Here is a 23,462-nt window from a genome sequence, read left to right on the forward strand (position 1 = left end):
TATGCAAAGTAGGCATTCCTGAACACAACAACATGGGAATCCTCGCTAACACAGCTTCGCAATATTTACAAGCCATGCAGCAGACCCCTAAAGCGATAAAAATAACCCTGCTAAGTGCAGTTATCGCAGGAATGTAACGCCTGCTTTCAAATTGACTTAGGCATACTGATAATAGGAGGTGGATTGCCAGGTTAAGTCCACACTCCCCTATCAGCAAGCTTCCCCTTAGCCGGTGAAATCATCGCTGAATTTCACACACTATTCCGGATAATCGGCCTCTCACGCTGGAATTACATTGCCTGTTAGCAAAACGTTGATAATACGTCGCTAACAAAGCGATGTGATCCAGCGATAAAGTAAATCACTTTAAGCGCGATTTGCGATAATTATCCCATCTCCTTGATAATATGCCCCTTGGTGCGCGAGGACGTATTGTCTTGTTATATTGCAAAGCTCCCTTACAATACCTCTAATTAAGAATACATGCCTGTCATTAGGAAGCTTCAAGTCCTCACATCAAATCAAGACAGTGTCAGCTTCCAGGCACCCTTTACATCTGCAGATTGAGCAGTTGTGCACATTTATATTTCTTTCAGCCAGCAGCACCCTGGCAGGAAGGCTTGTTTAGCCGTCTGCCCATCTCTCGGTTTCACAGCACAGGAGACTCCCTGCCTTACGCTTTAGCTGAAAAATGTCAGCTCTCTGAATTAACTGCCCCCACAGGGTTTGACACAAGAAGGGGAACTGTTTTTCTAAAATTAAAAAACTTCAACCACTGCTCTCCGTCCTTTCTCTCAGCACTAGCAAGCACCTCTTTCCTCCTCCCTCGTGCTGAAGCACTCAGCACTGCCCCCATCCAGCCCCCCCCCCCACCACACACCTGGAGCCGGCCTGTCCTGCAGAGTCCGCCCAGCAATTAGCATCCCTAAATACTGCCTAATTAGTACAACTAGGTCTGTCTGCTTTCCTAAAGGGAATATGCAATTACCGAATTTCAACCTTGAAAAGTAATCTTGGCAGCTGTGCCAAGCAGTGGACTGGCCTACAAACCTAATTTCCCAATAGACCAGTGATAGTGAAATACGTCAGACCCCAGGTGCGGCCCCCGCCCCTCCGGCCTCTCATAGGAAATAGATTAGAGGTGATCGCTCTGCCCCAGCCCCAGTTCTATCCCAGCCCCAGCTGCTTTTCAGGGACACCAGCTAGGATGTGACTGATTCTAATCCAGCCCCTCTGGCCTTTCACAGTCTCAGTGCACCGCCCCGCTCCACCGGCCCTTCGCAGGAAAATCTAAAGGTGAGCACAAAATGCAAACCTCAGACTGAAATCTCTTAGGGGCATATCATCAAGCGGCAGCGATAATTATCGCTGGCCGCGTTTAACGTGCACATTGCTAACGCCGTCTATCGCCGCATTCTATCGCACGGCTAGCGCACTATTACCAACGCGCATCGTTGAGGCGATAGAAATCCTGGCAATAGCGCCGGAAAGAGGCAATATCGCAGGAATTCCAGCGATATAAACCTGCATTAGGGAAAACATTGTAGATAGAGAGATGTGAACTCAGCATGACAATCCGCCTCCTGTGATAGAGATGGCTAAGTAGGAAAAATATCAGGAGTAAGAAAACGGTGATATACCCGGTTAGCGCTACTTTTTATGTCGCTAGGCGGCTTAGCGATTTACTTGTTAATAGGGGGTAGCTGTTTTAGCGATCATTTTTGCTGGATTACAGACGGGAATGCCTACCTTGCATCTCATTAGCGATAGGAGGCGAGGCGCAAAGGAAATGGGCGCTAAGGCATGGATTTACGCATTAGCGTGTCTATGCTGATAGGGCGTTAAAATTATTGCTGTTTTTTGCCCGAAAATGGACGCTAAAGCAGCGATAATTTTAACGCCGGGCCTTGTTGATATGCCCCCTAGTCCTCCAAAGCGAACACTCATCTTCACAGCCAAAGCCCTCGATAACAAGTCAACAACTATGCTGTATCTTCAAAGCCACGAAGACCACCATCAAGGGGTCAGGCATCGCCGGAATGTCGTCTCCAGATACAATGAATGCTGCACTCAACTTGCAATGGCATTAATCAACCGGACGTAACAACCCAACCACCCCACCCCCTCCAACGACACCGGAAGATGCTTTCTGCTCTGGATCTCACTTCACTTGCTGAATGTTTATCAAACAGGTAGTCACGCCTCTCGATTTTGAATAATAGTGTGTTCATTTTTCTTTATGCGGGTTCTCGTGCCAGCTCCCCCTGCAACAGTTCCCCAGTCCAGCTTCCCCGCAGTCCATAACCTTCTGCTGTCCGTTACCTCTGCTTGTCTTCTGCTCGCTATGTTGCTATTTCTAATCGTTTTTCTGCCTTACTTCTGCTCGTTTTTCTGCCTTTCTTCTGCTCGTTTTTCTGCCTTTCTTCTGCTCGTTTTTCTGCCTTTCTTCCTCTCATTTTCTTTGCCTCTTTGTGCTCGTTCTGTCCATTATTTTGCCTCTTTCTGCTCGTTTCTGTCCATTATCTTTCCTGATTCTGCTCCTTTCCTCCCTCTTATTGCTGCTTCCTTCCTCATGCCACGTCCCTCCCTGGCAGACTTCAGGAAGAAACTCAAGACATGGCTTCGATGGAGATGTAGTATCCACTGCGCCAAGATACCTCTAGGGGCAACAGCGGAGCGCCACACAAACGCTGATTGATTGATTAACAACCCTTGTTCTGGAGAGTCTAACTCTCCTTGATTTCCAGTTCCTCGTAGATAAATTCAATATAAACAAGCATTGGAAATGCAATAGGGCTCGCATTAGGAAAGTTTGAGCTATTGGTCTTATAAATGAATTTTTTTTTATTTATGTGTTCTTTTTTTTAAATAGCTAAATTAATAGCTTTGTCATTTACAATGCCAATAGTTTTAACTTTCGCAAATGTATCACGTATAGCATTTGTAATGCAACATGTTTTGTATTTACGTGACTTAGATGTATAGATATTACAAATAACAATGGCTTTTCATTTTTTTAAATAATTAATACTTAAATAATGTATTTAATTTGTAATGGCAATAGCTTAAACTTTTGTAAATAACTTTTGTGAAGATTATGTTCAGTGTTTTTTATTGTGATGAAAATCCAAGAACAGAAATGAAATATTAACATCTTTTTGTGATTTCTAATAAAGCGTGAAAGCTTGAAAACAGCTTGAAACATTGAAAGAACATATTTGAACCAGTGATGCTGTGGTTGCGCTGAGTGATGCTGTGGTTGCGCTAAGTGATGCTGTGGTTGCGCTGAGTGATGCTGTGGTTGCGCTGAGTGATGCTCTGGTGGTGCTGAGTGATGCTGTGGTTGCGCTGAGTGCTGTGTGCATCGGTGGAGCTTAGTAGGTGCATTGGTGGAGCTGTTTGGTGGGTGCATTGGTGGAGCTTAGTTGGAGCATCGGTGGAGCTGTATGGTGGGCGCCTCAGTGGAGCTGTGTGGTGGGTGCATCGGCGGAGCTGTGTGGTGGGTGCATCGGCGGAGCTGTGTGGTGGGTGCAACAGCGGAGCTGTGTGGTGGGTGCATCGGTGGAGCTGTGTGGTAAGTGCTTCAGTGGAGCTGTGTGGTGGGTGCATCTGTGGAGTTGTGTGGTGGGTGCATCTGCGGAGCTGTGTGGTGGGTGCATCTGCGGAGCTGTGTGGTGGGTGCCTTGGTGGAGCTGTGTGCTGGGTGCCTCGGTGGAGCTTTGTGGAGGGTACCTTGGTGGAACTGTATGGTGGGTGCCTTGGCGGAGCTGTGTGGTGGGTGCATCTGCGGAGCTGTGTGGTGGGTGCCTTGGTGGAGCTGTGTGCTGGGTGCATCGGTGGAGCTTTGTGGAGGGTACCTTGGTGGAACTGTATGGTGGGTGCCTTGGTGGAGCTGTGTGGTGGGTGCATCAGTGGAGCTTTGTGGTGGGTGCATAGGTGGAGCTGTGTCGGTGGAGCTGTGTTGTGGGTGCATCGGTGGAGCTGGGTGGTGGGTGCATCAGTGGAGCTGTGTCGGTGGAGCTGTGTGGTGGCTGCATCGGTGGAGCTGTGTGGTGGGTGCCTCGGTGGAGCTGTGTGGTGGGTGCCTTGGTGGAGCTGTGTGGTGGGTGCATTGGTGGAGTTGTGTGGTGGGTGAATTGGTGGAGCTGTGTAGGTGGAGCTGTGTGGTGGGTGCATCGGAGGAGCTATGTGGTGGGTGCAGTGGTGGAGCTGTGTGGTGGGTGCATCGGTGGAGCTGTGTGGTGGGTGTATTGGTGGAGCTCTGTGGTGGGTGCATCGGTGGAGCTGTGTTGGTGGAGCTGTGTGGTGGATGCATTGGTGGAGCTGGGTGGTGGGTGCATCGGTGGAGCTGTGCAGGTGAAGCTGTGTGGTGGGTGCATTGGTGGAGCTGGGTGGTGGGTGCATCAGTGGAGCTGTGTGGTGGGTGCATCGGTGGAGCTGTGTGGTGGGTGCATCGGTGGAGCTTAGTGGGTGCATTGGTGGAGCTTAGTTGATGCATCAGTGGAGCTGGTTGGTGGGTGCATTGGTGGAGCTGCGTGGTGGGTGCCTCGGCGGAGCTGTGTGGTGGGTGCATCGGTGGAGCTGTGTCGGTGGAGCTGTGTGGTGGGTGCATCGGTGGAGCTGGGTGGTGGGTGCATCGGTGGAGCTGTGTAGGTTGAGCTGTGTGGTGGGTGCATCGTGGAGCTGGGTGGTGGGTGCATCAGTGGAGCTGTGTGGTGGGTGCATCGGTGGAGCTGTGTGGTGGGTGCATTGGTGGAGCTTAGTGGGTGCATTGGTGGAGCTGTGTGGTGGGTGCATCGGTGGAGCTTAGTTAGTGCATCAGTGGAGCTGTGTGGTGGGTGCATCAGTGGAGCTGTGTGGTGGGTGCCTCAGCGGAGCTGTGTGGTGGGTGCCTCGGCGGGGCTGTGTGGTGGGTGCCTCGGCGGAGCTGTCTGGTGGGTGCATCAGCGGAGCTGTGTGGTGAGTGCATCGGTGGAGCTGTGTGGTGGGTGCTTCTGTGTAGCTGTGTGGTGGGTGCATCTGTGGAGCTGTGTGGTGGGTGCATCTGTGGAGCTGTGTGGTGGGTGCCTCTTTGGAGCTGTGTGGTGGGTGCATCTGTTGAGCTGTGTGGTGGGTGCCTCGGTGGAGCTGTGTGGTGGGTGCATAGGTGGAGCTGTGTGGTGGGTGCCTCGGTGGAGCTGTGTGGTGGGTGCATTGGTGGAGCTGTGTGGAGGGTGCATCGGTGGAGCTGTGTGGTGGGTGCCTCTGTGGAGCTGTATGGGGGGTGCCTCGGTGGAGCTGTGTGGTGGGTGCATCGGTGGAGCTGTGTGGTGGGTGCCTCGGTGGAGTTGTGTGGTGGGTGCATCGGTGGAGCTGTGTGGTGGGTGCATTGGTGGAGCTGTGTTGGTGGAGCTATGTGGTGGCTGCATCGCTGGAGCTGTGTGGGAGGTGCATCGGTGAAGCTGTGTGGTGGGTGCATCGGTGAAGCTGTGTGGTGGGTGCCTCGGTGGAGCTGTGTGGTGGGTGCATCGGTGGAGCTTTGTGGTGGGTGCATCGGTGGAGCTGTGTGGTGGGTGCTTTGGTGGAGCTGTGTGGTGGGTGCATCTTTGGAGCTGTGTGGTGGTTGCCTCTGTGGAGGTGTGTGGTGGGTGCATCTGTTGAGCTGTGTGGTGGGTGCCTCGGTGGAGCTGTGTGGTGGGTGCATAGGTGGAGCTGTGTGGTGAGTGTATCGGTGGAGCTGTGTGGTGGCTGCCTTGATGGAGCTGTGTGGTGGGTGCCTCGGTGGAGCTGTGTCTTGGGTGCATCAGTGGAGCTGTGTGGTGGGGTCATCTGTGGAGATCTGTGGTGGGTGCATCGGTGGAGCTGTGTCAGTGGAGCTGTGTGGTGGTTGCATCAGTGGAGCTGTGTGGTGGGTGCATCGGTGGAGCTGTGTCAGTGGAGCTGTGTGGTGGTTGCATTAGTGCAGCTGTGTGGTGGGTGCATCGGTGGAGCTGTGTCAGTGGAGCTGTGTGGTGGGTGCATCGGTGGAGCTGGGTGGTGGGTGCATCAGTGGAGCTGTGTGGTGGGTGCATCGGTGGAGCTGGGTGGTGTGTGCATCTGTGGAGCTGTGTGGTAGGTGCATCTGTGGAGCTGTGTGGTGGGTGCATCTGTGGAGCTGTTTGGTGGGTGCATCGGTGGAGCTGTGTGGTGGGTGCATAGGTGAAGCTGTGTGGTGGGTGCATCGGTGGAGCTGTGTGGTGGGTGCATCGGTGGAGCTGTGTGGTAGGTGCCTCAGTGGAGCTGTGTGGTGGGTGCATCTGTGGAGCTGGGTGGCAGGTGCAACGGTGGAGCTGTGTGGTGGGTGCATCGGTTGAACTGTGTGGTGGGTGCATCGGTGGAGCTGTTTGGTGGGTGCATCAGTGGAGCTGTGTAGGTGGAGCTGTGTGGTGGGTGGCACTTTTTATAAATCATTAGTAAAAGAGATCAATGAAATTCAACTAAAACCCATATATAGCAGAAGAGGAGAAAGCTCTAGTGACGGGATTCAGGATGAATGTATTCCTTTGAAGCAAATCGCCAGCATGTGAAAGGTGTAAAATAGCAATCAGCATAAAACGAAAATGCCAGCAAAAGACTTTATAAAATTCTGTGTGGCCCTGATAAAATAATTAGAGCGTTTAATAATATAATGACCAACAACGGTTATTGTTTCAAGAGCAGCGTGCAAGATGGTTAGGCTGCAATATAAACAAGCCCTCGGCATTGCTGTGGTGGGAAGGGGGGGTCGGGGAGAGGCAAGAAGGGAAGAATAGGGGCCGGGAGCAGCAGCCTTTGATGTCCCGGCCGGCTGGCCGTGTAGTGAATAATTAGGGGAGGAGAAATGCCGGCTGGGGGAAGCTTGAGATGCCTGGGGAGGCTGGTGGCTTTGATGTGCACGCGCTCTCGGGCACTGCAACAAATCGCCGAGATGGTTAAACTCTGTTTAAGCCACAATATAGCTCGCCAGCTATGGGCTTGAGCGCATCAGCAGGCGAGCCCTAAAAATCGACCAATCGAAGATATTGAACAGTTAAATATTTCAGCGAGTCTGACATTGCACAACACGTATTATAGTGTTGGCGTGTTGACTACGTACTAATCTTCTCACCTAGAATATGACAGCTCTGTAAGACATTTAGAAGAGATCACACCTAGAAGTTAACTCGCTTATAACTGAGTTATGAGGTGTGTTCTAACTCGTAGGTTGAACTACCGCCACTTTACACCGAAGTATACGACTTCTAAAGCACAGCTCGTCACCGCGAGTTTATCCAGGGGTGTGATCTGCAGAAACTAAGGCATCCCTGTGGTGTCTACATCACAACGGAGGGAATATATTCTATGTACAGAGGATGATTTTGATTTTAGAATTTTAAACCCTCTGGATGTTTACTATTGAGAATCCGGATTTCTGTATTTGGCCCTCTTGGGGTTTTACTCACAGACTATCGGGTTCACTGTTCTTCGTGGGCGCGATGCCTCAGCTTCTATTCGCAGACCCTTGGTTGTGAGTCCAGATGTGAGCACAGGTTACTCTTGATATGTCCCTGCTCTGGGTGCCACGCTATGGCGTTGGGTATATCCTGTAAATGCTATTTGGTTATAGATGTATTTGTCTGTACATATCTTCTACCTTTGAGGAAATCAAGGTGGTAAACTCCTGACGAATCACAAGTTGGCAAAGAAGGCAGGAGCGCCTTTGAATGAAAGAATGAAGTAAAGAAACCTTTCTGTTCAATTCCACGGAGGACCCATCCCGGTGCACCGTTGAGCGTCCAAGAACCCTCATCTACAATTGGGACCTGTCTTGAGCTTGGGGAGGATTGGTTTGCAGCTCACTTTCTTGCTGGTGCACCCAAAATGAACTTTTTAAGTGTTACTTAACATTTTGGGACTAAGAGTGTTTTGACATAAGTCTGGCCACCCACTTTCGAAAACAAGACTCCCAGGGGAGCACAGGCTGGTGTGACGTATGACTGCCACAACATTTCCCTACTGAAAGTGCCCCGCAAACCTCAAATTTTGGCTAAAATGACACATTTTCTAATATTTCTGTGAGGTAAAGGGCCAGCAGTGTGGGAATGCTGAGTAGTAGGAGTTGTGTGGACAACGCATAGTCTGGAACTTTCCTTCACAGAAATGTGAGAAAGACTATGGGTGCAGGTTAGGCCGCCACAGGTGCAGACTTCTGCAATCCCACTTTAGGTTTTCGAAAATTTCGAGAAATAAATCCTGGTGGCTAATGTGCTTTCTGCCATGCTTGGGGACAGACTGTGGGTAAATCCCCCCCAAACTGCCTTTTTCAAAGGGGGCAGCAAGACTGTTGGGGCTGTTTTGGGCTAGGGGTATGTCCCAATATCTGGGTGCACCAGCAAACCCCCTTTTTTTGTGTGTTCCCTTGTATCTACTGCGCTCCTAGCCGTCCATGCTGAAACTTCCTTCACACTGCGCTATGGTAAGAAGGGCAAGAAAGATTGCAAGGCTCTTTTGGGGTGGCCGGACAGGTCATGCCCACTGTTTGTAAATAATTTTTCATAGTAGTTAGTCGGTTTTCTGAACTCCCCAAAGGAACGGATCGGGGTTAAGTACACAGTCTGCCTTCCAGGAAGAACAGAAAGACTGTTGTTACCATTTTGGGGTGAGGCATGGCCCATTTGCAGTGTAGGCAAAACCAACACCATCTTTTTCATGATTTTCTAGAGGGTCTAATGGTCTTTCTCTTCCCTTTGAGGGTGTCACATTTTGGGGGAATGAATCCCACCCAATCTGCCACCTAGGAAAGACACATGTTTTTGCCCCTTTTTGTGGCCCATACCAGGGTGGGGCTGCCCCACTGCCCTTAAAAAACACATATCCTTTATGGTTTAGTGAACTTTCTTCCCTGAACCTCTATAGCAGCAGATTAGGGTAAACCCTCCAGATCTCCCCCCCTAGGGGTGCAGAAAGGCTCTTGCACCCAGTTTGCAGCGGGCATGTCCCAATGGCAGGTATGCCACCCACACCTCTTGTCTAGTGGGTGGATCCCTGCCGGTGGATCACAGTCCTGGAGTGATCTAGGAAGGGTTCCATCTGGGAGCAATATTACTAGAGAGGGGGCATTGTCCCTCTGCTGCGGTCCCTCTCCTGATCAGCGCTCGGGCAGAGTTGTGCCCCAGTGATCACTGGTCAAAGTGAAATCACTCCGCATCAAAGGACGTCCACTGCTTTCAGCTTCAAGTGTGTGACATCAGCCCACTGTCAATATAAGTTATTATTTCTTTATAATATGACATTCATTGTGTCTGTGCAAATACATTGTGCTTCGTTGGACATATTTTTGTTTAGATTACACTGGGCAGCAAAACATAAGAAAAGCTTTCTCTGAGAACATTCATCAATAGACTTCCACCCATCACACCTCCACGCTCTGTGGAAAAAATAAATGTAACACATTTATAAAAATATATCTATATTTACTCAGCGACTGGAATACCTGGCAGGAGGACATGCCAGGCTCGGGGAGGCAAGTGAACAACCTGTCATGATGATGCTTATTAAAGAGTGGCGCCCTGGGCAATTGCCCACTTGCCCAAGGGCATCAGAATAACAAACATAACGTGTATTTGTAAAGCACACGCGCACCCAGAAGGGTATGTTGGCTCCGAATAACAGATGTTTATTGTTACCCAACTTAATTGTACTCATTTTATTGACCTCAGAAGGATGAACAGCTGAGTGAACCTGCCGAGATTTGAACCTGTGACCATGAGGTCAAACACAGTCCCCTACAGAGGATGTATTAATCCACTAAGCCACCAGAAAAGGAATCTGACCCAAAGAACTGTAGTAATCTTGAAAAGGCTTCATGTCTAGAAAGCCTTCAGTCAGGCATTTCCTTCTCCTTTTTAGCTGTTCTCAAATGAATGTCAGTTTTTGGAACCCTCACAATGGTGAACTCAAGGCTAATGCCATCGATTCCATGGCCGACTCAGACCATGAGAGCTCATGACGTGGAGCGTGTGCCAAATCAGAATGGAGAACAGGGGGCAAGCATGATGGGAGTAGGACACCCTGGTGGTTCAACCCCATTTATTTGCAGATTTGCCTTTTTAGGTCTCGCCTAGGCAGCGCATGCACGATCTCTTCGAGACATGCTGTGTTCAGTATGAGGGCTTTCATCCCCCCCCCTTGCTGCCGATTTGTTAAAGGTTGTGTCATTCTGAAAAGCTTCTTTCTGTATGGTTTATTAGCATTATATGTTACACCTTCTCGTGTCTTGCTCCTCCCCTGGAGTATTGGCCTATTACGGGTATCCTTTCTCTGTAGTGTATTTAAGTTTGTGTTTGCAAACCTTTTTTTATGTTGCAGAGTGCACACACACGTTGCTCGAATTACACTCTGTGTCCGCATACACTTCATGCTCCATTTGTCTTAACCCCTTCCTGGCTTCTCTACCACCTTGCGTTCATGTCTTCCCAGTACCTGCAAACCTTCGTTCACTCATCGCTGCCGCTAGTCTTGCGGAGTTCTTGTATTTTTCCAGGGACAGACATTCTGTTTGTTTAGTTCCCATTGGCATCTCCTATTGCCTACACAGTTTGTGCATGGATGACACATATGCCATGTTACAGATACAAATGGCTTTGCCGGGCTTGCTGGGCACAGATGGGGTGCTCAATGGACCCATGAGACTTAAAGCACTGCCGAAGATCAGTATCACATTGGTGAGATTTGTCGCCATTGGAGACACATCAGAGCTCATATTACTGGTCTTTTGAGATCTCTGCAAGGAATGAATGGGACTGATCTTGGGATAAGGAAAGGAACACGTGTAAAAGTGCCAGCAAGTGAGCCGTAATGAACTGTCTGCAGCGACCCCCTGGCCCCACTGGCTGGGGATGGACAATACCGAGAATGCCGACTTATTCTGGGTTAGGCAGAAGGGCAGTGGGTTGAGGATTATCATCGATGCCAGTGGATTATTCTGATAGTTCCACAGGATGCCGTGTCACAGGGAACTAGGCTACTTGGGAAGTTTAGTGTCAAGAGAGAGTTGTAGAGCCAGAGAATTGTATGTAAAAAAAACTAAGGGCCAGATTCACAGAACTAATTTAAGACAAAATCCTAAACTTACTACCGTTTTGGTATTCACAGAAGGCACTTACTCATTTCGATATTCACAGAAGTTAGGACTCCTAACTTTAAGGATGACTAAATGCCTTCTGTGAATACCGAAATGGTAGTAAGTTTGTGATTTTGTAGTAAGTTAGTTCTGCCAATCGGGCCCTAACTCTTTAATTCACAAACCCTGGTGAAAGTGTGCCTGAGACTTTGTCTTGTAGAACTCCAGAGTTACTCATGATTTTAAGACTAAAACAGGCTAACTCGTCCAGTACTCCTGAATTCCAGGAGTAAGTCACAGCAAAATCTTTGTGAACTGGCACTTGCGATGTCGCAGGGACTTGAGAGGTTCGGTGGATCAAGACGACGCCCACAGGCTCATCCACAATAGAGCCAAGAAGTGATTGCTGCAGCGCATTAATGGCAGCCCCTGTGAGGAGGCAGCGTGCAAAGTGGTGCAAGGATGGAGACTGGTGCAAGAGTGTGGAGACGGGCACGGGTACTGTGGGGATCAGGGTGAGGAGAGCAGGGTACCCAGACCTCCCACGGCAGGCAAGTAGAGTGAACTGAGGGGGGATGCACCTGAGAAAGGGTCAGTAAGGACAAGGGGGTGAAACAGTGTGCACAGGAGACAAAGAGAGGCATGGTGGTCCTTCCTGTTTGCCACAGAATGTGTACAGTTTTTTTCAATGAAAATAGTTTTGTAAAAACTATTAAATTAAAATGAAATAACACAAAAATAAAACAAGCTGGAGGGAAGAGAGGGGAGGGGGGAGGAGAAGTGCGACAGGGGAAATGCGAGACGGCGGGAAGGGGAGGGGGCGGAGCGGGTCTGTGCAGGGGAAGCTGCCTCGGGCTGGGGGTGCTAGGAGAGGAGGAGGGGGGAGGAGACCTTGGAAGCAGAATTTGGTGGCCGGTGATGATGTTTAACATGGCAGTTAGGTCTAATAAAAAAATGACGTCAGTGGCTTTTTTTAAAAGGTGCGGAGTGTGTCATTGGTCACCATTAGTGCTGCCAGTTTTGTACATGGTTTGGACCAAGCTTCGATTTTTAAGGGTGAGTTTTGACATGATGGCGGTGACTCATGGCTGCAGGGCTCTGGAGTGAGAATTGAAGCGGGGCAATTGTGGTGACTCCGCGATCGCTGCTGTGGTGAAGGCTCCGCGCCCGTGCTGCCAGATGATTTCTTCCTGCTCGCTGAGGAACGCCTAACACCCCCGCGCTAGATTGCTGCGCAGCCGAGGATTACCCAGGGCAAAGCTGCGGAGAGCTGTAACGGCGCATACGGGGTAGACGCTGCTGGCATCGGTTTGGCGGTCTTAAAGAGTAGCCACTATACACCCCTGATAGCCGTGTAGATTGCTGGGCTGCGCGAAACAACGTGGAGCGTTACGGCGGCCTGTGCTCATCTGGCGAGACAAGACAGCGAGCAGGTCAGGGTCTGTGACCCGCGTGGGAGAGTGCCGGACGATCCAGCCGAGTGCACCAAAATCGTGTGAGTATAGTGGATTCAACAGCGGAGCAGATATCCTCGGCGCCGGTACCGGAGCTGAAAACAAGCGCTTACCTGGGCACCGGTAGGCAGAGTACCGAGAGGCTGCATGCCCTGAGGGCCCATTAGAGGTGATTGGCGTACTGCTGCAGCCTGGCTTCTGTCGGCATACGGAGAGAGTGAGAGTGTCTGGGGCTGCGTGCCTCTAATTGCACAAACGGTTGATACAGTGGCAAACACTGTGGCCACGTGAGAGAGGCGCGGAAACTACTGCGGTGCATATCCTCGGTCTCTGACAGAGTACTCACACGCCGGTGGACCATGCGGTGCAGCCTACGAGGAGATTGCTGGCGGACCGCCTGTGCTGCTGTTTGAATGTTTGCCACAGTCACATCGTAATCTTCTGGTGTCCTGGTCAATGTGACTGTCTGCAGGCAGGGGAGGAGAGGAGGAGGGGGGAGGAGAGCGAAAGGATCGGAGACATGGCGGGTAAAATAAACAAAACAAAAAAAAAAAAAGCCGGAGGGAAGAGAGGGGAGGGGGGAGGAGAAATGCGACACGGCGGGAAGGGGAGGGGGCGGAACGGGGGCGGAGAGGGGAGAGAGAGAGTAGGCAAGGGTAAACAAACACGGACGTGCACGCGCCCGTGACTTTTAAGGTCAATGCGCATGCGCATAAGCTTAATGCGCATGCGCATTGACCTTAAAAGTCACGGGCACTGCAAGGAATCGCCACGATTCCTTGCAGTTAGATAAAGAGTGGATGAGCCCCTATAGTCTCGCTTGCTCGATGCGCATGCGCATCGACAGGCGAGACCTAAAAATAAGGTAATTACAGAAAAACATAAAGGAAACAGTGGGAAAGAAATAAAGGAAATACAATGGAAAGAAAAAAAAATTGAGTGACATCTAATCAGTCCCAATTTGCAGTCTACTAACAACAATTAAGAAATCGTCATTACAGGTCACTGCCACTAACATGAAGTCTGTCACAAATGTATCCAGAGAGGGGAGGTTCCATGCTGCATGGCACAGAGTAATGGGCTGGCTCAATACTCCTGTAGTAGTAATGTAGGAGGTGATGTAGAGTTTGGTAAAGTGGTAGCACCTCCGTAAACCACAGCTGCTCCTGCCCGGTCAGACTGGTGAAGCGGCAGCTGCTGGAGCCAAAGGAAACCCATGATTTGACCACCCGTTCGCCAGGGGTCAATCGCATCATAGACAAGGGTACCCCAGTCTAATGACGGCAAGACCACCACTGCAGATCCTTGCTCTGGCACCCCTTGCAAGGCAAAGTGGCCCTCGGCGGGGATAGATCTCAATGGGGCCAGATGACACCCTACGCGTCAAGGCATTTGATTTTTACAGAACGGATCCCACTTTGGGACTTCCTTTTTGAAAAACAAAAAAGTTTGCAGAGAGAACATATCAAACATGTCACCTGCTAAGCAAAGTCTTCCATCTTTGAGTCAAACACCACTCTGGCAGCGGCTGTGAAGGGTTCGAGCTCCCCAGAGCAATGGCAGGGCTTGTAAACACTCCGGCGGACCTTTGCCGCATCAGCAAGGCCACTGGGTCATTTGACGGAAAGATCTAACCCCCAGATGCATAAAAGTTATGTTTTGCGAGTCCTTAATAGCGAATTTTAAGGAATCGCTATTAAAGACTCACGAAACAGGATGCATGTAGGAATCGCAATATTATTTGCGATTTCTACTGATTACTTATTTGCGATTCGCTAATCGCAAATAAGGAATGGCTTTCCCATTCATTCCTATGGGCTAGGCCCATAGAAATGAATGGGAAAGCCATTCCTTATTTGCGATTCGCAATTAGCGAATCGCAAATGTGCCGCAATTTCAAGGGTGCCAAGGTGTCCGAAGGACACCCTGTTGCACCCCTGAAATGCTAATGTTCACTGGTGTTGCGCACACACATGTCCCAAGGACATGTGTGTGTGTGTGTGTAACACACAACTTAGAAAAATGCCCTAAAGTGCATATTTCTAAGTTTTTGCTATTTACCACGTAGTTTGACTTCGTGGGAATTAGCGGCCCCAGATTGCGAATTCGCAATCTTGGAATGGTTCATGCATTGCATTTAAGGAATCGCAAATTGCGATTCCTTAAATGCAATCGCAATTTGAGAACTTGCAATTATTTGCAAATTCTTAAATTGAGAGTGCATGAACTCTTGATGCATCTCAAATGCCATTTTTGTGGGCGCAAACGGCATACTTTTGCGATTCGCACAGTTTGCGCTCGCAAAAATGCTTATTGCATCTACCTGTATGTGACCCGGTTTGTCTCTCTCCAGGGCAGGTAGATGGCGCTCTTCATTGTCCTACACAGCAATACTTTGTGAGAACAAGGAGTTTGGTTTCAAGTCGTTCATAAAGCAAGCGCTAATAGTTAATGGAATCAACTTACAAGAGGGGGGTCAGGAGGTTTCAGTCCTCATGTGGGCCACTGCTGCAGCCTGGGCCCCCGTCAATAAGTGCGCCACTCATGGGGAGTGTAAGTCAGAATTCAACATTCTAAACCTGCCTTAACTCATCCCTCCTTTGCTTATGTCACAGGCCTACGGTGCACAGTGGGAACCAAAAGAGTTCCGGTGTTCTTTTATTACAAGACCCTACGATAGCCGTGGACTCATTGACTCTCCAGAACTCCTCCCTGGAGAAGCATGTCTGATGACAGTCTCCCTCTAGCACACAGATGGACTCAGCTCCAGAGGCATCTCACCGTCTGAAACCTGTCAGTGTGAGTCCTTTAACATACATTTTAGAGCACACAGGACCCGGCCCTAAGATCATGAGGTCAAACATACAGTGAGGACCAACATTGATCGAAAGAGAACCACGGGACAGCAGGCGATTTCATCTCATTCTCTTTCTGACTTGATATCAAAGAGGTTTGGAGTGATATGCGCTCGAATTTGTAGAACTTTCAATTGCAAAAAGAACAATTAATGGACGGAATGCTGAACAATGTCAAACACTCACCCCGAGTACAGAGATCTGGGCCAAAACCTATCTGCTTTTTTGTTCACCGTGCCATTCCAGTTTTGACCCAGCCATATGCAAATCAGTCTTGACCCTGCGCCCCTTGGGAACAGTCCAGCCCGAACTGCCAGGCCAGGTCCTCCTCCCCTGTCCAGAATCAATCATTCAGAAAAGTGGCGTAACAAAACTTGAGGGGCCCCCCCAGCAAGGTACATGGAGGGGGGCCCTCTCCGGACTCAATCAGCCAGTGGCGGCTGGTGGATTTAGAAAATGTTGCGACATAAACAACGTTTTTGATTTTGACTAAGCAAGACAGCAAGGCGAATGAGATAACTTGCTAGGCCACATATAGGGCGGGCATTACAGCACACTTCCCTTTTAGTTCACTAATTGCATTGAAGTTTGATGGGGAGGGTGAATATTGAAGGAAATGTTGCCTAGTGGGTATAGCTGCTGTTCATGCAACAGTAGGAAGCAATTTTGAATCTCAGATAATCTCCTTGCGCCAAAACATTGAGCATGGCCTGTGCCTTTGGTGAAGCGCACTTATGTCCTTCGGCAAGATTCTCTCTCTGTAAAACTACTAAGCATGGGCGAATTTTGCGAATCTGGCGTTCGCGAATTTGCGGATTTGCGAACTCGCAATCCGCAAAATCCGCAAATTTTCGCGGATTTTTTTTGTGTGTGTTCGCAAGGATTTCTGCCAGTTCGCGAGGGTTTTGTACCAGTTTGCAATTGCAAACTTACATGTTGGCTCGCAACGGTCGCGATTATGTTGTTTCTACGTCTGGTTCATCATCACAGGTTCCCAGCACCCTCTGTTTCACCACTGCCACCCTCTGTTTCACCCATGCAACCCTCTGGTACATCAATGCCACCCTCTGGTTCATCATCACTGTAGATTATGGGGGGAAAAAGCAAGCACACCTGCCCTGCTTCAACTAACATGAATTAATTTGGGGTTGATTTATTAATGTGTCACTGTTTTAAAATTCCAGTCTGGCACCTGCTTCCTTATCTGTAATTTGCTTTCTGTTGCAGTGCAATTTTTTTTCCAGGACCTTTTTGGCCTATTTGTAGCTATTCTATGAGCCTGCTGTGAGGGTCAGAGCAGGGTCATACAATTGTTGCAACTAGCAACTGAACTCTGGAGGGGCCCCAGTCAGGAAGCACTACAGGGAATGGTTACTAATGATGAGTTTGAACTTTTGGACCTGCTGAATGCTTTCACTTTTGCAAAACTTGTTTTTCTGCAGAACAGCATTACAGCAACTGTAATGCCCCAAACAAACTTACTTGTGAAAGTTGATTTCTAATCCAAAAGTGATCCAAAGAAAGTCAAAAGGCCTCAAATCCAAAAAAGTGCAGGCAAATGTCAACCTGAGGAGTTATTCTGATAAAAATCATCATTTTCAGAAGGTCTATGCTGCTTGCTAGTGGATTTCTTGTGCAGAATTGCAAATTTTGTAATTTCGCGAGTGCGAGACTGTTGCTGCCCGCCGCACCTACATGTTCGCAATTGCGAACTTATGCCGCACGCCGCAAAATTATATCACCAAGAAAAAAAAATCCGCTGCGTGCGAATTTGCGGATTTTTGGTAAATTCGCGAGCGTTCGCGGATCGCGAATTTACCGAAAATCCGCAAAATCCGCGAGCGGAACGGATTTTCCGCCCATGCTTAAAAACTGCTTTTGCATAGATCTTTCATGTATTGGTCTTTAGTCAGTAAAATGGGCACTGAAAGGGATGTGATAGATTGTTGTACTGAAATGTGCTAGGCACATGTGACAAGATGGTCTATGTTGTGTGGGCTAGTGGTATGCTGAAGTGAGTTAAGGCAAGAGTGACCTGGTGGTGTATGGTGAGATGTATTACGTGATGCTGTTGACCATATCTCTGCAGTGTTGATTCATATGCCTAAGTGTGAAGGCAGGTGGTGTTCAAGATGTGGAGTTTGTCTGATATGCTGTGACCTGGGTTGTATGCATTGGAATAGTGTGGTACTGTAAGAAGAGAAGGCAAAGAAGGGACCAGGGATGAAGTACCCGGTGAGTTTTATTTGAAGACTGAGTTTTAGTGGTGGCGTGTTGTTGACTACGTGATGGTCTAGAACAGGTGTGGACAGTGAGCAGGAGAGGGAGAAGCAGGGGAGGGAGCACAAGAAAGAGAGGAACTCACAGTAGAGAGAATATTAGCCAAATGCAGAAGTATCTTATGGTTATGTGAGGTGAGATTATAGGAAATGGTAAGGTGTTGGCTGTATTGTGTGGGAAGTTGTGATGCCGACTTCTGATGTGGGAGATGGCCAGGAGCCATGTATAGTAGTTGCTGGTGGGGGAATTGGGGAGTGTGGGGGAGGGAGACAGGAGGACAAGATGTTTACAACTGGAGGGAAAGATGAAAAGAGTGAAGAGAAGAGAGGAAGTGGGTCCTTGAAGTTAAATGTGAGAGGGGATGAGAGGAGCCGGCATGAGGAAGTGAAGTAATAGATAGGGTGATAAGGGTGACATGAGGGTGGTGAAATAGAGAGGGTTTCAGATGATGGGTGGGAGCTGTTGTGATGCTGTGACGTGTCCACATTCTCAAGAATATTATACTGGTAGACAAATTATTTTCAGGTATGGGAGGAATTTAGGTGTGTGGAACTAGATGTGCTGTGAGGCTCTGTGTAAAAGAGATTAGAAGTGCATTAGGAGTAAATTTAGGGAGAAGAGGAAAGATGAGCAAAATTCGAGAAAATAAGAAAAAGAAAATAAGGGAGAGCAAATTAGGAGAGGAAAAATAGACAGAAAACATGAAAAGGGAAGGGGAGAGGAGAAAGACGTAGAGGAAGGTGGACAGCAGAATGAAAGAGGTGGGAGAAAAATGAATGGAATGAAAAGATAAGGGATCATGTAAAGAAAGAGAAGTAAGAGGAGAGCAAACAAAAGGAGAGGCAAGAAAAATGGAGAGAGTTAATAGTGGAGATTATCAAATTGTGAAGAGTGGTAATGGAAATGGGTAAAACAGCAAGAAGGAGATGAGAATAAACAATGTGAGAATAAAATAACATAAGGGGAATACAGAAGGGAAGAAAGTAATGAGCAAAGCAGATGACGAAGAGAACACGCAAAACAAGGAGAGGGTATGAAAACACAAGGGGAGAGAAAGAAAGAGGAAAAGATGAGGTGAGGAGAGGAGAGAAAAACTAAAAGAGGGAACTAGCGATGGGATGAGTTGTGGGAATGTGAGAGATAAAAGGAAATGAGAAGAAAGAAAAAAGTAAAGAGAAGATTGAAAGCAAGAAAGTGAAGAGAAAGAAACGAGGAAGGAGAAAGGGGGGACAATGGCACCACAAGGAACATGAAAGAGGAGAGAATGGAAAAAGGGCAAAACATAAAGCGGAGGTAATGAGTAAGAAGAGAGGGAGAAACACAGGGAAGGAAGAAGCCTCTCCAACTGCTTTTCAGCTATTTTAGCACATATTTTGTGATCCATGAACATAATTACCTCCGGATGCTCCTTCCCCCCACACACACACATCAATACATTTTAATGAACATTTAGGACACAGAATAAGTAACTACATTCCTTCGCAGTATCTATTTTTACATGGATCTGCTGTTTTTGTCAGCCCTTCTGTCTGGGCCAATTTCTAGTTCACGCTTCACTGGGTTGTAATGCCCTTTATTATCTTAACCTATGTAAACATACAATTCTGTGATAACGTTCTATTTTTATAACCATGTGCAGCACCTGAGTCAACCATTGTTAAACCCAAAGGCCATTCCTATGGACACCTTAAAATAAAGTTGAGGCTGCAAATGGAGTTTTTATGTTCATCTGGATTGCTACGCCCCCTAGCATTACACTTCAATGAGGCCCCCGATTCTGCCCAGGACTACAGCCAGATTTATTTATTCCAAATGCTGCTTGTTAATGTGGAGCTGAGCCATAGATCAGAAAATAACACACATTGTGAAACTGCAATTTTACACATAAGAAATGTAAGGGTGTCAGAGTCTTCTATTTATGTCAGTAGCATTCCATATGAACCGGATATGTATGACCCTTATCACTGGTACTGACTGTCTCTTCTCCGTGGTGAATGCATTGGCAGAATATTTTTTTGTGGGGAGGGGGAACGTTTGAAATGTTTTTTGTAGCTTCCTGGGAAGTTATTATTTGGACCTAGACTGCACTGGCAGGGTGAAGGGGTGAGGGGAAGTGACGCAGTTGGCAGTGCCACAAAGGCCATTTTTTAAAGGTATGCTGATACCATTTTGTCCTATCTCATGCATACACATATTCAAAGACACATCCACTGGTGTAGGCTGCCAGACACACAGAAACAATATGGAGATGCTCTCAGACATACACATCAGGTGAAACTCACCCGAGGCAGTCCTCGACATGCCCTTCACAAACGACGATTCCCAACTGCCCAGATTCAGTAGAGTGCGCCAGAGCGAGGCTCACAGCCTTATGCCCAATCAGGAGCTCTGATAGGACAGAAGGCTGTCCTTTTCCATTATCGTGGCCTCTGATGGGTCATAAGGGCGCGGCCCCAACTCACCATTTCCTGACAGGCTGCCCTGCCTGAGCCTAGTACCATGACGCCGGATTTGTTTTGCATCTGTGAGAGGACGGGCTGGAGGAGCCCACGCCTGACACCTGTGCAATACAGCCCTGGGGAGCCCTCTTCTGGTGAAGGGTGGTATCACAGCTTTTACATGCAAACTAACAATCAGTAAGATCGTTCTTTCATGCAAAAGCTGTAATATCATAACAATTAGGTGCGGAGTAAGCAGCGGCGTCACTATGGGGGTGCGGGGGGTGCGGCCCGCACCGGGTGTCACCATCCCACTGGGGTGACACCAAGGCAGTCAGCAGCAGTGTGTGCTGTCAACAGTGCAGGCTTTCAGCGAAAGTAAACGACGTTGCAACCGCAACGTACGTGCAAGTGCACCAACGCTAACTTTTCTGCTCTTTCTGGAGGACTGTAAAAGGTGCCTGTGCGCAGTGCGCACTGTCTCCTCCTCCGCAGCGTCATCGCGCCTCTAAGGCCCGCCGCCCGCGTACAGGCGGATCGCGGATGATGTCATTCTTCCTCTCGGATTGATTCTCAATCCGCATGCGCATTGGGCCCTAAGTGCGCGTGACTGGCAAGCAGCAGGAGGATCAGAGGTGAGGCGACACGTGTCCACCGGTTGGGTTGGGGTCCGCCATAATTTAATGTTGTTCCCCTTCCCCTGCCTACACGCATGGAGCTGGCCGCCACCGTGACCGTGACCGACGTAGACCCCCTCCCTCCCTCCCGTCTAGCAGCAGGACAGGTGAGTTTCTCCAGACCGGTCTAACTGTGACAAGCGCTGTAGCAGTCAAGATTTTACTAAGAATGTTTACATTGACATTGAGCATCAACAGTGGGATGATCGAATGTCACCTCTGAATCATTCTTAACTGGTTTGGGCAACATAACAATGAGCGGCTCCCTTACAGAGGCTGGAGGCCTCCCCCTTCCGTATCCTTCATTGTGAATATCCAGCAAGCAGTCTGGGTTGGTACATTTCAGCCGGCAGGCCATCCCCTCTTGGGGCCTTAGCTATCTTCAATGCCCTTATCGCTAACACTATTTATTCTCTGGTTATGTGAGCGTCCAAACTTTCTCTCTCTTATCTCAATAAAGAGGCCTTCTGCAAATCAGTCAGGTACGACTACGCACACCCCCAACTGAGCTCTGTCACGCAGCACGTGTAAACCCTCTGCAGGTGCGCTGCACAGACTTCCATTATGCCTTGTTGCATACAGATCATCTGCCCCCGGCCGCCCCGAACCCCCACCATGGGAGGGCTATGAGAAAGAGGATTTCTTTGGTCTGAAATGGGTTGTGACTTGTGAGGTGAGCAGCGAGATCGATGTCAGCTTTCTACATAGTTCCTTTGGTGATTCTGGACTGTTCCTGGAGCTGCTATTTTACTTTCTTTTTGCCCACTGCCTTTAATGGGTTGTAGTTTTTGCTGGAAATCAATGTCGTATTTTTCTGACATTTAATTCCAAAATGCAGCATTTGAATAAAAGTTAAAAAATATGAAAAATTATTAACTAAATAAAGTAAGACAGACTAGTGGTAGCAAACTGGCAAGAATGACTTTATTCACACTCAAATACATTTAGCGCCACTTTTACAGAGTTTGCTAGTGAAGCGCTATTTTTGTTGTCTTGGCATTGTTTTCCCTGGGCTTGGAACTAGTGCACCAATCCTGGAGGTACTGCAATGTGAGGATTCAAGAACAAAATTTGTACTGCTGATCTGCATCTAGAGATGTTGTCTTTTTTACCATAGATATTGCTTACGTTTCGTTAGGATATAAGCAATGGCCATTGAAATGGGTCCATTCAGGGCCCCGAGTCATGTCCTTAACTTTTCAGACAAAAGCACTCATTTCTGAACACTGAGTGTAAAAGCGTTAAGGTAACCATGTTGTTCCTGCTTACATTTCACATGGTTTGCAACATTTTGCATTCCCTTTGATTGTTTGCTTTTTCCAGGATGCTGTCACTTTTGTTTTGTAGGCCACATATTGCTCTTCTTGCCTAGTGCGTAATTGAGCCGCAACCAGGTGTTTGTAGCGCAGTGGCAACAATTGGGTTGTAGTTGAAGGCAGTCTGAGTTTTTCTCAGTGGGGCACTGCAGTATGGTGTTCAGTGGGGGAGAGGATGTGGCACTATGGGCAGAGGCGCTGCTGAATTTGGAACTGGGGAACCAAGTTCAGCCAGCCTTAATAACCAGTGCCTCCTCCCTGCCCTCTAGCAATTTTCGGTAACAACAAAAATGTCATGATGACTCTGGTGTTTAATGTTCTTACTAGAGAGAGATCGGAATTTTGTCTAATGAAAGATTTGACTCATGGAAAGGTAGCTCAGAGGGTTAATGTACCTGCTGCAAAGAACATGTCCCATGCAGATCACAAAGTGCACATAATCATGTAAATAGGCCAGTGGGTGGTGGGCTACTGCTTTTGTCAGAGCGATCCTTTTGTTACTTGCAGGTTATACGTTAACATCCTAACATAGAACATTGAGCTATACCATCTACTCCGCAGCAACACAAGTCACATTTTTTCTTAACTTTTGATACGTTTGAGCTACAAACAGTTTATTAGTTGAAATGGTCGCATCATGCTGCAGATCTTGCATTATGAGGCAAATATGGCTGAGTCATTATTATTTAGAAAAGTTTTGCAAACTAGGATATTTAGCCATTCATGTTTGAACTGCTGTTGTGGAAAAGGGAGAAGTGCTGAATGATGACAGAAACTCCATGGCTCGGAGAGAAATGGCTTGTGCTTCCACATTTTATCATATTTGGGGACATTCTGCTATTAGAAGCATATCCCACGGCCACTTTCTGAATACATTTTACTGTCAATAACTCATTATAACCTTAAATCAATCTAATTTGTGTTGAAAAATGCTTTGTTTTTGACCTTTCTGTCTCCCAAATTTTCTTGGGAGGGGAGAAGTTCAACCCCCAATACTCCCCCTAGTAGTGGTTGCTCACTGCGCTTGCTCGCTACACACCATGTGGGGGCTGGTCTCACTTTTACTTTGTTCTCTCTCTGATTCACTACTTGTGTCTATTTTTGGTGCTCTCTGAAAGAATGTCTATGAGTACATATGACTGGGTGGGTAACCTGATGTTCTTTAAGGTCATCATCTACTATTTGCTGTGCTTTGAAAGTTGATACAATTTTAATATGTAATGAAAAATGTGCTGTAAAATTCACTATCATGGGACCTGGTACTGGCAGCCATCTGTAATTTGAAATGTGAAGACGACACAAGGGGTGAATCTGTGGCGCTATCATTTTTCAGACCATTTACTT

Source organism: Lissotriton vulgaris, chromosome 9 (genome assembly GCF_964263255.1).
Source record: "Lissotriton vulgaris chromosome 9, aLisVul1.2, whole genome shotgun sequence".
NCBI classification, from domain to species: domain Eukaryota; kingdom Metazoa; phylum Chordata; class Amphibia; order Caudata; family Salamandridae; genus Lissotriton; species Lissotriton vulgaris.